Source organism: Ranitomeya imitator, chromosome 3 (assembly GCF_032444005.1).
Source record: "Ranitomeya imitator isolate aRanImi1 chromosome 3, aRanImi1.pri, whole genome shotgun sequence".
Lineage (NCBI taxonomy): Eukaryota > Metazoa > Chordata > Amphibia > Anura > Dendrobatidae > Ranitomeya > Ranitomeya imitator.
This window is the reverse complement of record NC_091284.1, coordinates 808,887,383-808,905,614: the sequence shown is the minus strand read 5'-3', so window position 1 is coordinate 808,905,614 and position 18,232 is coordinate 808,887,383. Positions and strand designations below refer to the sequence as shown.

The window sequence follows — 18,232 nt, the reverse complement described above, 5'->3', positions numbered from 1 at the left end:
CTTAAATCATTCCTAAGCAGAGAGGCTGTGCACACAGCACCAAAGTCTCACAGGTCCCTAGGGTACAAGTCAGACATCACTTAGGCTCCATTTACAAAGTTTTCCTTTCTTCGGAGACGCTAGGAAGTCACCAACATGTAACACCAAAGAAAGACTCAGACACGAATGCACAGAGCTCAGAGGCCCCAATACACAATAGATGACAGTTATCCAAGCCCAGCGTTCACCTAAGCTGTATGGCGGCCTCCTATGTCTCCCGGGCTGATTATGGCGGAGGAGAACAGGATTGAGGTGAACTTTCAACAATATAGTCCAGTGGTATAAGCCACAGACCACAACTTTCTACCCTTGAAAGCACATGAACGCAGCTATGCTCTACCACATTTTTCAAATGTTGATGTCATGACTAAGACCTGATGGTCGAAACGCGTCGGCGTTGACCACCTGGGACCCCCATCTTTTTTTTGCAAATGTTTGCATTTTAAAGTGTTTCCAATAAATTGACTTTTTAGAAGATCCATGCTGGAGATTATTTTTTCTTTTTCACTACCACATTTTTGGCCCAAAGCTCGGACCCCCATCACACACACACCTCAAAGCATCCACCAACCACACATTAGACATCAGCCCAACAATGAAGGTTCTGCGGACGGCCTCATCTCCCAGCATACAGAGGAACACTTGGTCCAGCACTACTTTGTGGTCTGCAACAGCGGCTCATCTCCAGGAAGAACAAGAGGATCGGTTATTGGAAGTTGGAGGAGGGTTGGGAGATCACCCCCATTGTACACAAGCCGTCAGCCGACCCCATCAATGCTGGCACACCTGGCTTAGCCTCCTCTGGCAGGGTGTTGAAATATTTGTCCAAGTCTGCTCTCCTTGACAGGATGTCAGGGGGAAGAGCTGGGCGACCTCACCTCAAACATCAGATTGGCCCTGGGGCTTTACTAGTCATGGTGCTCAGGACCCTGTGCCAAGACTGAACCCGTCCCCCAATATAACCAGTAACATCACTTAGCTATTGTGCAATGTGGCCACAGAGGAAGCCAAAAACTCCACAGTAGGATTAACCTTTTACCTGCTGGAAGCAGACAAACCCTGCAGTTACATTGTGGCTATAAGTTACGGCGTCATGTAACATAATACCAAAAGTAGCAGCCAGGCGGTCGCTCAGCTAAAACCGAAAGTACAAGGTAGAAGCACACGAGTCCCCCACACAAAGCAGGGCCGGGGCTCAGATGCTGCAGAACATCTCCTGATACACAATTATCCACTTTATCAAGGCTTCTAACAGGCAACCTACCACCTAGAAAGGCAAGGGCTTGCAATGAGTCCCGTAACTCTGGCGGAAATATTGATTGTCACGCCGCTCTGATAAAAAGGGGTTAATAGGATATTTGTCAGTTTCTATTTACAAGGTGATTTCTGCCAGTATATCAGGAAGCACTGGTGTAAAGATTAAGGAAGCGACATGTGGACCTCTAGATTTACTGAACTTTCCTAATCAGCAGAGTCACGGGGATCATGTGGCCCGAACCGCAGAGATAGCACTCTAATATCACATCAGATAAGAGCGTGGGTGAGGAAGTGGTCACATGACTGCGAGCCGGGTCACACCCGATTATAATCACTGAACCCAGAGCTCACCCTAATATCCCCCCATTATATCACTAAGTCCCCGGGCAGCAGAGCTCACACTATTATCCCCATTATATCACTAAGTCCCCGGGCAGCAGAGCTCACACTATTATCCCCATTATATCACTATGTCCCCGGGCAGCAGAGCTCACACTATTATCCCCCATTATATCACTATGTCCCCGGACAGCAGAGCTCACACTATTATCCCCATTATATCACTATGTCCCCGGACAGCAGAGCTCACACTATTATCCCCCATTATATCACTATGTCCCCGGACAGCAGAGCTCACACTATTATCCCCATTATATCACTATGTCCCCGGACAGCAGAGCTCACACTATTATCCCCATTATATCACTATGTCCCCGGGCAGCAGATCTCACACTATTATCCCCATTATATCACTAAGTCCCCGGACAGCAGAGCTCACACTATTATCCCCATTATATCACTATGTCCCCGGACAGCAGATCTCACACTATTATCCCCAATATATCACTATGTCCCCGGACAGCAGAGCTCACACTATTATCCCCATTATATCACTATGTCCCCGGGCAGCAGAGCTCACACTATTATCCCCATTATATCACTAAGTCCCCGGGCAGCAGAGCTCACACTATTACCCCCATTATATCACTATGTCCCCGGACAGCAGAGCTCACACTATTATCCCCATTATATCACTATGTCCCCGGACAGCAGAGCTCACACTATTATCCCCCCATTATATCACTAAGTCCCCGGACAGCAGATCTCACACTATTATCACCATTATATCACTATGTCCCCGGACAGCAGAGCTCACACTATTATCCCCCCATTATATCACTAAGTCCCCGGACAGCAGATCTCACACTATTATCACCATTATATCACTATGTCCCCGGGCAGCAGAGCTCACACTATTATCCCCATTATATCACTATGTCCCCGGACAGCAGAGCTCACACTATTATCCCCCCCATTATATCACTATGTCCCCGGGCAGCAGAGCTCACACCATTATCCCCCATTATATCACTATGTCCCCGGACAGCAGAGCTCACACTATTATCCCCCATTATATCACTATGTCCCCGGACAGCAGAGCTCACACTATTATCCCCATTATATCACTATGTCCCCGGGCAGCAGAGCTCACACTATTATCCCCATTATATCACTAAGTCCCCGGGCAGCAGAGCTCACACTATTACCCCCATTATATCACTATGTCCCCGGGCAGCAGAGCTCACACCATTATCCCCCATTATATCACTATGTCCCCGGGCAGCAGAGCTCACACTATTATCCCCATTATATCACTATGTCCCCGGGCAGCAGAGATCACACTATTATCCCCATTATATCACTATGTCCCCGGGCAGCAGAGCTCACACCATTATCCCCCATTATATCACTATGTCCCCGGGCAGCAGAGCTCACACTATTATCCCCATTATATCACTATGTCCCCGGGCAGCAGAGCTCACACTATTATCCCCATTATATCACTATGTCCCCGGGCAGCAGAGATCACACTATTATCCCCATTATATCACTATGTCCCCGGACAGCAGAGCTCACACTATTATCCCCATTATATCACTATGTCCCCGGACAGCAGAGCTCACACTATTATCCCCATTATATCACTATGTCCCCGGGCAGCAGATCTCACACTATTATCCCCCCATTATATCACTATGTCCCCGGGCAGCAGATCTCACACTATTATCCCCCCATTATATCACTATGTCCCCGGGCAGCAGATCTCACACTATTATCCCCCCCATTATATCACTATGTCCCCGGACAGCAGACCTCACAATATTATCCCCCCATTATATCACTATGTCCCCGGACAGCAGAGCTCACACTATTATCCCATTATATCACTATGTCCCCGGACAGCAGATCTCACACTATTATCCCCCCATTATATCACTATGTCCCCGGACAGCAGAGATCACACTATTATCCCCCATTATATCACTATGTCCCCGGGCAGCAGAGCTCACACTATTAACCCATTATATCACTATGTCCCCGGACAGCAGAGCTCACACTATTATCCCCATTATATCACTATGCCCCCGGACAGCAGATCTCACACTATTATCCCCATTATATCACTATGCCCCCGGACAGCAGATCTCACACTATTATCCCCATTATATCACTATGTCCCCGGACAGCAGATCTCACACTATTATCCCCATTATATCACTATGCCCCCGGACAGCAGAGCTCACACTATTATCCCATTATATCACTATGTCCCCGGACAGCAGAGCTCACACTATTATCCCCATTATATCACTATGTCCCCGGACAGCAGAGCTCACACTATTATCCCCCCATTATATCACTATGTCCCCGGGCAGCAGAGCTCACACTATTATCCCCCATTATATCACTATGTCCCCGGACAGCAGATCTCACACTATTATCCCCATTATATCACTATGCCCCCGGACAGCAGAGCTCACACTATTATCCCATTATATCACTATGTCCCCGGACAGCAGAGCTCACACTATTATCCCCCCATTATATCACTATGTCCCCGGACAGCAGATCTCACACTATTATCCCCCCATTATATCACTATGTCCCCGGACAGCAGATCTCACACTATTATCCCCATTATATCACTATGCCCCCGGACAGCAGAGCTCACACTATTATCCCATTATATCACTATGTCCCCGGACAGCAGAGCTCACACTATTATCCCCATTATATCACTATGTCCCCGGACAGCAGAGCTCACACTATTATCCCCCCATTATATCACTATGTCCCCGGACAGCAGAGCTCACACTATTATCCCCCCATTATATCACTATGTCCCCGGGCAGCAGAGCTCACACTATTATCCCCCATTATATCACTATGTCCCCGGACAGCAGAGCTCACACTATTATCTCCATTATATCACTATGTCCCCGGGCAGCAGAGCTCACACTATTATCCCCATTATATCACTATGTCCCCGGGCAGCAGAGCTCACACTATTATCCCCCCATTATATCACTATGTCCCCGGGCAGCAGAGCTCACACTATTATCCCCCCATTATATCACTATGTCCCCGGGCAGCAGATCTCACACTATTATCCCCATTATATCACTATGTCCCCGGACAGCAGAGCTCACACTATTATCCCCCCATTATATCACTATGTCCCCGGGCAGCAGAGCTCACACTATTATCCCCCATTATATCACTATGTCCCCGGACAGCAGAGCTCACACTATTATCCCCCCCATTATATCACTATGTCCCCGGGCAGCAGAGCTCACACTATTATCCCCCCATTATATCACTATGTCCCCGGGCAGCAGAGATCACACTATTATCCCCATTATATCACTATGTCCCCGGACAGCAGAGCTCACACTATTATCCCCATTATATCACTATGTCCCCGGACAGCAGAGCTCACACTATTATCCCCATTATATCACTATGTCCCCGGACAGCAGAGCTCACACTATTATCCCCATTATATCACTATGTCCCCGGGCAGCAGAGCTCACACTATTATCCCCCATTATATCACTATGTCCCCGGACAGCAGAGCTCACACTATTATCCCCCCCATTATATCACTATGTCCCCGGGCAGCAGAGCTCACACTATTATCCCCCCATTATATCACTATGTCCCCGGACAGCAGAGCTCACACTATTATCCCCATTATATCACTATGTCCCCGGACAGCAGATCTCACACTATTATCCCCATTATATCACTATGTCCCCGGACAGCAGAGCTCACACTATTATCCCCATTATATCACTATGTCCCCGAGCAGCAGAGCTCACACTATTATCCCCCCCATTATATCACTATGTCCCCGGGCAGCAGATCTCACACTATTATCCCCATTATATCACTATGCCCCCGGGCAGCAGAGCTCACACTATTATCCCCCCCATTATATCACTATGTCCCCGGGCAGCAGAGCTCACACTATTATCTCCATTATATCACTATGCCCCCGGGCAGCAGAGCTCACACTATTATCCCCCCCATTATATCACTATGTCCCCGGGCAGCAGATCTCACACTATTATCCCCATTATATCACTATGCCCCCGGACAGCAGATCTCACACTATTATCCCCATTATATCACTATGTCCCCGAGCAGCAGAGCTCACACTATTATCTCCATTATATCACTATGCCCCCGGGCAGCAGAGCTCACACTATTATCCCCCCCATTATATCACTATGTCCCCGGGCAGCAGATCTCACACTATTATCCCCATTATATCACTATGTCCCCGGGCAGCAGAGCTCACACTATTATCCCCCCCATTATATCACTATGCCCCCGGACAGCAGAGCTCACACTATTATCCCCATTATATCACTATGTCCCCGGGCAGCAGAGCTCACACTATTATCCCCCCCATTATATCACTAAGTCCCCGGGCAGCAGAGCTCACACTATTACCTCCATTATATCACTATGTCCCCGGACAGCAGATCTCACACTATTATCCCCATTATATCACTATGCCCCCGGACAGCAGATCTCACACTATTATCCCCATTATATCACTATGTCCCCGAGCAGCAGAGCTCACACTATTATCTCCATTATATCACTATGCCCCCGGGCAGCAGAGCTCACACTATTATCCCCCCCATTATATCACTATGTCCCCGGGCAGCAGATCTCACACTATTATCCCCATTATATCACTATGCCCCCGGACAGCAGAGCTCACACTATTTTCCCCATTATATCACTATGTCCCCGGACAGCAGAGATCACACTATTATCCCCATTATATCACTATGTCCCCGGGCAGCAGAGCTCACACTATTATCCCCATTATATCACTATGTCCCCGGACAGCAGATCTCACACTATTATCCCCAATATATCACTATGCCCCCGGACAGCAGAGCTCACACTATTATCCCCATTATATCACTATGTCCCCGAGCAGCAGAGCTCACACTATTATCCCCATTATATCACTATGTCCCCGGACAGCAGAGCTCACACTATTATCCCCATTATATCACTATGCCCCCGGACAGCAGAGCTCACACTATTATCCCCATTATATCACTATGTCCCCGAGCAGCAGAGCTCACACTATTTTCCCCATTATATCACTATGTCCCCGGACAGCAGATCTCACACTATTATCCCCCATTATATCACTATGTCCCCGGACAGCAGAGCTCACACTATTATCCCCATTATATCACTATGTCCCCGGGCAGCAGAGCTCACACTATTATCCCCATTATATCACTATGTCCCCGGACAGCAGATCTCACACTATTATCCCCAATATATCACTATGCCCCCGGACAGCAGAGCTCACACTATTATCCCCATTATATCACTATGTCCCCGGACAGCAGAGATCACACTATTATCCCCATTATATCACTATGTCCCCGGGCAGCAGAGCTCACACTATTATCCCCATTATATCACTATGTCCCCGGACAGCAGATCTCACACTATTATCCCCAATATATCACTATGCCCCCGGACAGCAGATCTCACACTATTATCCCCCATTATATCACTATGTCCCCGGACAGCAGAGATCACACTATTATCCCCATTATATCACTATGTCCCCGGGCAGCAGAGCTCACACTATTATCCCCATTATATCACTATGTCCCCGGACAGCAGATCTCACACTATTATCCCCAATATATCACTATGCCCCCGGACAGCAGAGCTCACACTATTATCCCCATTATATCACTATGTCCCCGAGCAGCAGAGCTCACACTATTATCCCCATTATATCACTATGTCCCCGGACAGCAGATCTCACACTATTATCCCCATTATATCACTATGTCCCCGGACAGCAGAGCTCACACTATTATCCCCATTATATCACTATGTCCCCGAGCAGCAGAGCTCACACTATTATCCCCATTATATCACTATGTCCCCGGACAGCAGATCTCACACTATTATCCCCATTATATCACTATGTCCCCGGACAGCAGAGCTCACACTATTATCCCCAATATATCACTATGCCCCCGGACAGCAGAGCTCACACTATTATCCCCATTATATCACTATGTCCCCGAGCAGCAGAGCTCACACTATTTTCCCCATTATATCACTATGTCCCCGGACAGCAGATCTCACACTATTATCCCCCATTATATCACTATGTCCCCGGACAGCAGAGCTCACACTATTATCCCCATTATATCACTATGCCCCCGGACAGCAGAGCTCACACTATTATCCCCATTATATCACTATGTCCCCGGACAGCAGAGATCACACTATTATCCCCAATATATCACTATGCCCCCGGACAGCAGAGATCACACTATTATCCCCAATATATCACTATGCCCCCGGACAGCAGAGCTCACACTATTATCCCCCATTATATCACTATGTCCCCGGGCAGCAGATCTCACACTATTATCCCCATTATATCACTATGCCCCCGGACAGCAGAGCTCACACTATTATCCCCATTATATCACTATGTCCCCGGACAGCAGAGATCACACTATTATCCCCAATATATCACTATGCCCCCGGACAGCAGAGCTCACACTATTATCTCCATTATATCACTATGTCCCCGGACAGCAGAGCTCACACTATTATCCCCATTATATCACTATGCCCCCGGACAGCAGATCTCACACTATTATCCCCCCCATTATATCACTATGTCCCCGGACAGCAGATCTCACACTATTATCCCCATTATATCACTATGCCCCCGGACAGCAGAGCTCACACTATTATCCCCATTATATCACTATGTCCCCGAGCAGCAGAGCTCACACTATTATCTCCATTATATCACTATGCCCCCGGACAGCAGAGCTCACACTATTATCTCCATTATATCACTATGTCCCCGGGCAGCAGAGCTCACACTATTATCCCCATTATATCACTATGTCCCCGGACAGCAGAGCTCACACTATTATCCCCATTATATCACTATGTCCCCGGACAGCAGAGCTCACACTATTATCCCCATTATATCACTATGTCCCCGGACAGCAGAGCTCACACTATTATCCCCATTATATCACTATGTCCCCGGACAGCAGAGCTCACACTATTATCCCCATTATATCACTATGTCCCCGGACAGCAGAGCTCACACTATTATCCCCATTATATCACTATGCCCCCGGACAGCAGAGCTCACACTATTATCTCCATTATATCACTATGCCCCCGGACAGCAGAGCTCACACTATTATCTCCATTATATCACTATGCCCCCGGACAGCAGATCTCACACTATTATCTCCATTATATCACTATGCCCCCGGACAGCAGATCTCACACTATTATCCCCATTATATCACTATGCCCCCGGACAGCAGAGCTCACACTATTATCCCCATTATATCACTATGCCCCCGGACAGCAGATCTCACACTATTATCCCCATTATATCACTATGTCCCCGGACAGCAGAGCTCACACTATTATCCCCATTATATCACTATGCCCCCGGACAGCAGAGCTCACACTATTATCTCCATTATATCACTATGTCCCCGGACAGCAGAGCTCACACTATTATCCCCATTATATCACTATGTCCCCGGACAGCAGAGCTCACACTATTATCCCCATTATATCACTATGTCCCCGAGCAGCAGAGCTCACACTATTATCCCCATTATATCACTATGTCCCCGGACAGCAGAGCTCACACTATTACCCCCATTATATCACTATGCCCCCGGACAGCAGAGCTCACACTATTATCTCCATTATATCACTATGTCCCCGGACAGCAGAGATCACACTATTATCCCCATTATATCACTATGTCCCCGGACAGCAGAGCTCACACTATTATCTCCATTATATCACTATGCCCCCGGGCAGCAGATCTCACACTATTATCCCCATTATATCACTATGCCCCCGGGCAGCAGAGCTCACTATTATCCCCACTATATCACTATGCCCCCGGACAGCAGATCTCACACTATTATCTCCATTATATCACTATGCCCCCGGGCAGCAGATCTCACACTATTATCTCCATTATATCACTATGTCCCCGGACAGCAGAGCTCACACTATTATCCCCATTATATCACTATGCCCCCGGACAGCAGAGCTCACACTATTATCCCCCCATTATATCACTATGTCCCCGGACAGCAGAGCTCACACTATTATCCCCATTATATCACTATGCCCCCGGACAGCAGAGCTCACACTATTATCCCCCCCATTATATCACTATGTCCCCGGACAGGAGATCTCACACTATTATCTCCATTATATCACTATGTCCCCGGACAGCAGAGCTCACACTATTATCTCCATTATATCACTATGTCCCCGGACAGCAGAGCTCACACTATTACCCCCATTATATCACTATGCCCCCGGACAGCAGAGCTCACACTATTATCTCCATTATATCACTATGCCCCCGGACAGCAGAGCTCACACTATTATCCCCCCCATTATATCACTATGTCCCCGGACAGCAGATCTCACACTATTACCCCCATTATATCACTATGTCCCCGGACAGCAGAGCTCACACTATTATCTCCATTATATCACTATGTCCCCGGACAGCAGAGCTCACACTATTACCCCCATTATATCACTATGCCCCCGGACAGCAGATCTCACACTATTATCCCCATTATATCACTATGCCCCCGGACAGCAGAGCTCACACTATTATCCCCATTATATCACTATGCCCCCGGACAGCAGAGCTCACACTATTATCCCCCCATTATATCACTATGTCCCCGGACAGCAGAGCTCACACTATTATCCCCCCCATTATATCACTATGTCCCCGGACAGCAGATCTCACACTATTATCTCCATTATATCACTATGTCCCCGGACAGCAGAGCTCACACTATTACCCCCATTATATCACTATGTCCCCGGACAGCAGAGCTCACACTATTATCCCCCCCATTATATCACTATGTCCCCGGACAGCAGAGCTCACACTATTATCCCCCCCATTATATCACTATGTCCCCGGACAGCAGAGCTCACACTATTATCCCCATTATATCACTATGTCCCCGGACAGCAGATCTCACACTATTATCCCCATTATATCACTATGTCCCCGGACAGCAGAGCTCACACTATTACCCCCATTATATCACTATGCCCCCGGACAGCAGATCTCACACTATTATCCCCATTATATCACTATGTCCCCGGACAGCAGAGCTCACACTATTATCCCCATTATATCACTATGCCCCCGGACAGCAGAGCTCACACTATTATCCCCCCATTATATCACTATGTCCCCGGACAGCAGATCTCACACTATTATCCCCATTATATCACTATGCCCCCGGACAGCAGATCTCACACTATTATCCCCATTATATCACTATGTCCCCGGACAGCAGAGCTCACACTATTATCCCCATTATATCACTATGTCCCCGGGCAGCAGAGCTCACACTATTATCCCCCCCATTATATCACTATGTCCCCGGGCAGCAGATCTCACACTATTATCCCCATTATATCACTATGCCCCCGGACAGCAGAGCTCACACTATTATCCCCATTATATCACTATGCCCCCGGACAGCAGAGCTCACACTATTATCTCCATTATATCACTATGTCCCCGGACAGCAGAGCTCACACTATTATCCCCATTATATCACTATGCCCCCGGACAGCAGATCTCACACTATTATCCCCATTATATCACTATGTCCCCGGACAGCAGAGCTCACACTATTATCCCCATTATATCACTATGCCCCCGGACAGCAGAGCTCACACTATTATCCCCCCATTATATCACTATGTCCCCGGACAGCAGATCTCACACTATTATCCCCATTATATCACTATGCCCCCGGACAGCAGAGCTCACACTATTATCCCCATTATATCACTATGCCCCCGGACAGCAGAGCTCACACTATTATCCCCATTATATCACTATGTCCCCGGACAGCAGAGCTCACACTATTATCCCCATTATATCACTATGTCCCCGGACAGCAGATCTCACACTATTATCCCCCATTATATCACTATGCCCCCGGACAGCAGAGCTCACACTATTATCCCCCCATTATATCACTATGTCCCCGGACAGCAGAGCTCACACTATTATCCCCATTATATCACTATGTCCCCGGACAGCAGAGCTCATACTATTACCCCCATTATATCACTATGTCCCCCGGACAGCAGAGCTCACACTATTATCCCCATTATATCACTATGCCCCCGGGCAGCAGAGCTCACACTATTATCCCCAATATATCACTATGTCCCCGGGCAGCAGAGCTCACACTATTATCCCCATTATATCACTATGCCCCCGGGCAGCAGAGCTCACACTATTATCCCCATTATATCACTATGTCCCCGGACAGCAGAGCTCACACTATTATCCCCATTATATCACTATGTCCCCGGACAGCAGAGCTCACACTATTATCCCCATTATATCACTATGCCCCCGGGCAGCAGAGCTCACACTATTATCCCCAATATATCACTATGTCCCCGGGCAGCAGAGCTCACACTATTATCCCCATTATATCACTATGCCCCCGGGCAGCAGAGCTCACACTATTATCCCCATTATATCACTATGCCCCCGGGCAGCAGAGCTCACACTATTATCCCCATTATATCACTATGTCCCCGGACAGCAGAGCTCACACTATTATCCCCCCATTATATCACTATGTCCCCGGACAGCAGATCTCACACTATTATCCCCATTATATCACTATGTCCCCGGACAGCAGAGCTCACACTATTATCCCCATTATATCACTATGTCCCCGGGCAGCAGAGCTCACACTATTATCCCCATTATATCACTATGTCCCCGGGCAGCAGATCTCACACTATTATCCCCATTATATCACTATGTCCCCGGACAGCAGATCTCACACTATTATCCCCATTATATCACTATGTCCCCGGACAGCAGAGCTCACACTATTACCCCCATTATATCACTATGTCCCCCGGACAGCAGAGCTCACACTATTATCCCCATTATATCACTATGCCCCCGGACAGCAGAGCTCACACTATTATCCCCCCATTATATCACTATGTCCCCGGACAGCAGAGCTCACACTATTATCCCCAATATATCACTATGCCCCCGGACAGCAGAGCTCACACTATTATCCCCCCATTATATCACTATGTCCCCGGACAGCAGATCTCACACTATTATCCCCATTATATCACTATGTCCCCGGACAGCAGAGCTCACACTATTATCCCCCATTATATCACTATGTCCCCGGACAGCAGAGCTCACACTATTATCCCCCCATTATATCACTATGTCCCCGGGCAGCAGAGCTCACACTATTATCCCCATTATATCACTATGTCCCCGGGCAGCAGAGCTCACACTATTATCTCCATTATATCACTATGTCCCCCGGACAGCAGAGCTCACACTATTATCTCCGTTATATCACTATGTCCCCGGACAGCAGAGCTCACACTATTATCCCCATTATATCACTATGCCCCCGGACAGCAGAGCTCACACTATTATCCCCCCCATTATATCACTATGTCCCCGGTCAGCAGAGCTCACACTATTATCCCCCCATTATATCACTATGTCCCCGGGCAGCAGAGCTCACACTATTATCCCCATTATATCACTATGTCCCCGGGCAGCAGAGCTCACACTATTATCCCCCCCATTATATCACTATGTCCCCGGTCAGCAGAGCTCACACTATTATCCCCATTATATCACTATGTCCCCGGACAGCAGATCTCACACTATTATCCCCATTATATCACTATGCCCCCGGACAGCAGAGCTCACACTATTATCCCCATTATATCACTATGTCCCCGGACAGCAGAGCTCACACTATTATCCCCATTATATCACTATGCCCCCGGACAGCAGAGCTCACACTATTATCCCCATTATATCACTATGCCCCCGGACAGCAGAGCTCACACTATTATCCCCCCCATTATATCACTATGTCCCCGGACAGCAGATCTCACACTATTATCCCCATTATATCACTATGTCTCCGGACAGCAGAGCTCACACTATTATCCCCATTATATCACTATGTCCCCGGGCAGCAGAGCTCACACTATTATCCCCAATATATCACTATGTCCCCGGGCAACAGAGCTCACACTATTATCCCCATTATATCACTATGTCCCCGGGCAGCAGAGCTCACACTATTATCCCCATTATATCACTATGTCCCCGGGCAACAGAGCTCACACTATTATCCCCATTATATCACTATGTCCCCGGGCAGCAGAGCTCACACTATTATCCCCATTATATCACTATGCCCCCGGGCAGCAGAGCTCACACTATTATCCCCATTATATCACTATGTCCCCGGACAGCAGAGCTCACACTATTATCCCCATTATATCACTATGTCCCCGGGCAGCAGAGCTCACACTATTATCCCCATTATATCACTATGTCCCCGGACAGCAGAGCTCACACTATTATCCCCCCCATTATATCACTATGTCCCCGGACAGCAGATCTCACACTATTATCCCCATTATATCACTATGTCCCCGGACAGCAGAGCTCACACTATTATCCCCATTATATCACTATGTCCCCGGACAGCAGATCTCACACTATTATCCCCATTATATCACTATGCCCCCGGGCAGCAGAGCTCACACTATTATCCCCATTATATCACTATGTCCCCGGACAGCAGAGCTCACACTATTATCCCCCATTATATCACTATGTCCCCAGACAGCAGAGCTCACACTATTATCCCCCCCATTATATCACTATGTCCCCGGACAGCAGAGCTCACACTATTATCCCCCCCATTATATCACTATGTCCCCGGGCAGCAGAGCTCACACTATTATCTCCATTATATCACTATGCCCCCGGGCAGCAGAGCTCACACTATTATCCCCATTATATCACTATGTCCCCGGACAGCAGATCTCACACTATTATCCCCATTATATCACTATGTCCCCAGACAGCAGAGCTCACACTATTATCCCCATTATATCACTATGTCCCCGGGCAGCAGATCTCACACTATTATCCCCCCCATTATATCACTATGTCCCCGGGCAGCAGAGCTCACACTATTATCCCCAATATATCACCATGTCCCCGGACAGCAGATCTCACACTATTATCCCCATTATATCACTATGTCCCCGGACAGCAGAGCTCACACTATTATCCCCATTATATCACTATGTACCCGGACAGCAGAGCTCACACTATTATCCCCATTATATCACTATGTCCCCGGGCAACAGAGCTCACACTATTATCCCCCCCATTATATCACTATGTCCCCGGACAGCAGATCTCACACTATTATCCCCCATTATATCACTATGTCCCCGGACAGCAGAGCTCACACTATTATCCCCCCCATTATATCACTATGTCCCCGGACAGCAGATCTCACACTATTATCCCCATTATATCACTATGTCCCCGGACAGCAGATCTCACACTATTATCCCCATTATATCACTATGTCCCCGGACAGCAGATCTCACACTATTATCCCCCATTATATCACTATGTCCCCGGACAGCAGAGCTCACACTATTATCCCCCATTATATCACTATGTCCCCGGACAGCAGATCTCACACTATTATCCCCCATTATATCACTATGTCCCCGGACAGCAGAGCTCACACTATTATCCCCCCCATTATATCACTATGTCCCCGGACAGCAGATCTCACACTATTATCCCCCATTATATCACTATGTCCCCGGACAGCAGATCTCACACTATTATCCCCCATTATATCACTATGTCCCCGGACAGCAGAGCTCACACTATTATCCCCCATTATATCACTATGTCCCCAGACAGCAGAGCTCACACTATTATCCCCCCCATTATATCACTATGTCCCCGGACAGCAGAGCTCACACTATTATCCCCCCCATTATATCACTATGTCCCCGGGCAGCAGAGCTCACACTATTATCTCCATTATATCACTATGCCCCCGGGCAGCAGAGCTCACACTATTATCCCCCCCATTATATCACTATGTCCCCGGGCAGCAGATCTCACACTATTATCCCCATTATATCACTATGTCCCCGGGCAGCAGATCTCACACTATTATCCCCATTATATCACTATGTCCCCGGACAGCAGATCTCACACTATTATCCCCATTATATCACTATGCCCCCGGACAGCAGAGCTCACACTATTATCCCCATTATATCACTATGTCCCCCGGACAGCAGAGCTCACAATATTATCCCCATTATATCACTATGTCCCCGGACAGCAGATCTCACACTATTATCCCCCATTATATCACTATGTCCCCGGACAGCAGAGCTCACACTATTATCCCCCCATTATATCACTATGTCCCCGGACAGCAGAGCTCACACTATTATCCCCATTATATCACTATGTCCCCGGGCAGCAGAGCTCACACTATTATCCCCATTATATCACTATGCCCCCGGACAGCAGAGCTCACACTATTATCCCCATTATATCACTATGCCCCCGGACAGCAGAGCTCACACTATTATCCCCATTATATCACTATGCCCCCGGGCAGCAGAGCTCACACTATTATCCCCATTATATCACTATGCCCCCGGACAGCAGAGCTCACACTATTATCTCCATTATATCACTATGCCCCCGGACAGCAGAGCTCACACTATTATCCCCATTATATCACTATGTCCCCGGACAGCAGAGCTCACACTATTATCCCCATTATATCACTATGTCCCCGGACAGCAGAGCTCACACTATTACCCCCATTATATCACTATGCCCCCGGGCAGCAGAGCTCACACTATTATCCCCATTATATCACTATGTCCCCGGACAGCAGAGCTCACACTATTATCCCCATTATATCACTATGTCCCCGGACAGCAGAGCTCACACTATTATCCCCATTATATCACTATGTCCCCGGACAGCAGAGCTCACACTATTATCCCCCCCATTATATCACTATGTCCCCGGGCAGCAGAGCTCACACTATTATCCCCATTATATCACTATGTCCCCGGGCAGCAGAGCTCACACTATTACCCCCATTATATCACTATGTCCCCGGACAGCAGAGCTCACACTATTATCCCCATTATATCACTATGTCCCCGGACAGCAGAGCTCACACTATTATCTCCATTATATCACTATGTCCCCGGACAGCAGAGCTCACACTATTATCCCCCATTATATCACTATGTCCCCGGACAGCAGAGCTCACACTATTATCCCCCATTATATCACTATGTCCCCGGACAGCAGATCTCACACTATTATCACCATTATATCACTATGTCCCCGGACAGCAGAGCTCACACTATTATCCCCCCCATTATATCACTATGTCCCCGGACAGCAGAGCTCACACTATTATCCCCATTATATCACTATGTCCCCGGACAGGAGATCTCACACTATTATCCCCCCCATTATATCACTATGTCCCCGGACAGCAGAGCTCACACTATTAGCCCCATTATATCACTATGTCCCCGGACAGGAGATCTCACACTATTATCCCCCCCATTATATCACTATGTCCCCGGACAGCAGATCTCACACTATTATCCCCCCCATTATATCACTATGTCCCCGGACAGCAGAGCTCACACTATTATCCCCCATTATATCACTATGCCCCCGGACAGCAGAGCTCACACTATTATCCCCATTATATCACTATGTCCCCGGACAGCAGAGCTCACACTATTATCCCCCCATTATATCACTATGTCCCCGGGCAGCAGAGCTCACACTATTATCTCCATTATATCACTATGCCCCCGGACAGCAGATCTCACACTATTATCCCCAATATATCACTATGTCCCCGGACAGCAGAGCTCACACTATTATCCCCATTATATCACTATGTCCCCGGACAGCAGAGCTCACACTATTATCCCCATTATATCACTATGCCCCCGGGCAGCAGAGCTCACACTATTATCCCCATTATATCACTATGTCCCCGGACAGCAGAGCTCACACTATTATCCCCCCCATTATATCACTATGTCCCCGGACAGCAGAGCTCACACTATTATCCCCATTATATCACTATGTCCCCGGACAGCAGAGCTCACACTATTATCCCCCCCATTATATCACTATGTCCCCGGGCAGCAGAGCTCACACTATTACCCCCCATTATATCACTATGTCCCCGGGCAGCAGAGCTCACACTATTATCCCCATTATATCACTATGTCCCCGGGCAGCAGATCTCACACTATTATCCCCATTATATCACTATGTCCCCGGACAGCAGAGCTCACACTATTATCCCCATTATATCACTATGTCCCCGGACAGGAGATCTCACACTATTATCCCCCCCATTATATCACTATGTCCCCGGACAGCAGAGCTCACACTATTAGCCCCATTATATCACTATGTCCCCGGACAGCAGATCTCACACTATTATCACCATTATATCACTATGTCCCCGGACAGCAGAGCTCACACTATTATCCCCATTATATCACTATGTCCCCGGACAGGAGATCTCACACTATTATCCCCCCCATTATATCACTA

The 18,232-nt window shown here is 47.8% G+C and overlaps 1 protein-coding gene across 1 annotated transcript in view; it reads right to left on the bottom strand.

Moving 5' to 3' along the window:
- Nucleotides 1-18,232, bottom strand: part of CTSC (cathepsin C) — a 51,886-nt gene that overhangs the window by 27,324 nt on the left and 6,330 nt on the right. The window lies entirely within an intron of this gene.